Raw genomic sequence first — 1,040 nt, 5'->3', positions numbered from 1 at the left:
TCTCTGGGTAATTAGTGTCAGAATTGAGTTGAAAAATAGGACACCCAGCTGGTGTCAGAGAATTGCTTGGATGTGCAGGTAAATGCCCCCGACACACACTGAAAACTGGTGACCAGACCCTTTAGTAAGGCAATTGATAGTATTTGTCCACTGTGGTTTTACTTCTAAAATTCTAGCATAGTAACAGTCTTGTTCCTCTTTCTTCCTTCTGTTGTACTTACCAAACAAAATCCTAATCCTGGTTATGTATAACTATCCATTCCTGTAAACCTGTATCCAAGTAGCTGATCAAAGAACATAATCATGCTGCTGGGTGTCAATGTAAACATATAGCCTCTGAGCTCAACCACTGCCTGACAATCCTTTTCCACTTCTCTAGTATACATGCTCTACTCCAAGACAACTGATGACTCAACCCATGGTAATTTATACCTTTCTCAAACTCTCATTATATTTGTAGGTTCAGGAAGCAACAGTTAGAAAAGGACATGGAACAACAGACTGGTTCCAAATAGGAAAAGGAGTACATCAAGGCTGTATATTGTCACCCTGCTTATTTAACTTATATGCAGAGTACATCAAGAGAAACGCTGGGCTGAAGAAGCACAAGCTGGAATCAAGATTGCCCGGAGAAATATCAATAACCTCAGATATGCAGATGACATCACCCTTATGGCAGAAAGTGAAGAGGAACTAAAAAGTCTCTTGATGAAAGTGAAAGAAGAGAGTGAAAAAGTTGGCTTAAAGCTCAACATTCAGAAAACTAAGATCATGGCATCTGGTCCCATCACTTCATGGGAAATAGATGGGAAACAGTGGAAACAGTGTCAGACTTATTTTTTGGGGCTCCAAAATCACTGCAGATGGTGACTGCAGCCATGAAATTAAAAGACGCTTACTCCTTGGAAGGAAGGTTATGACCAAACTAGATAGCATATTGAAAAGCAGACACATTACTTTGCCAACAAAGGTCCATCTAGTCAAGGCTATGGTTTTTCCAGTGGTCATGTATGGATATGAGAGTTGGACTGTGAAGAAAG

The sequence above is a fragment of the Bison bison genome, unplaced genomic scaffold, assembly GCF_000754665.1.
Source record: "Bison bison bison isolate TAMUID 2011002044 unplaced genomic scaffold, Bison_UMD1.0 scf7180017864473, whole genome shotgun sequence".
NCBI classification, from domain to species: domain Eukaryota; kingdom Metazoa; phylum Chordata; class Mammalia; order Artiodactyla; family Bovidae; genus Bison; species Bison bison.
This window is presented reverse-complemented; position numbering follows the sequence as displayed.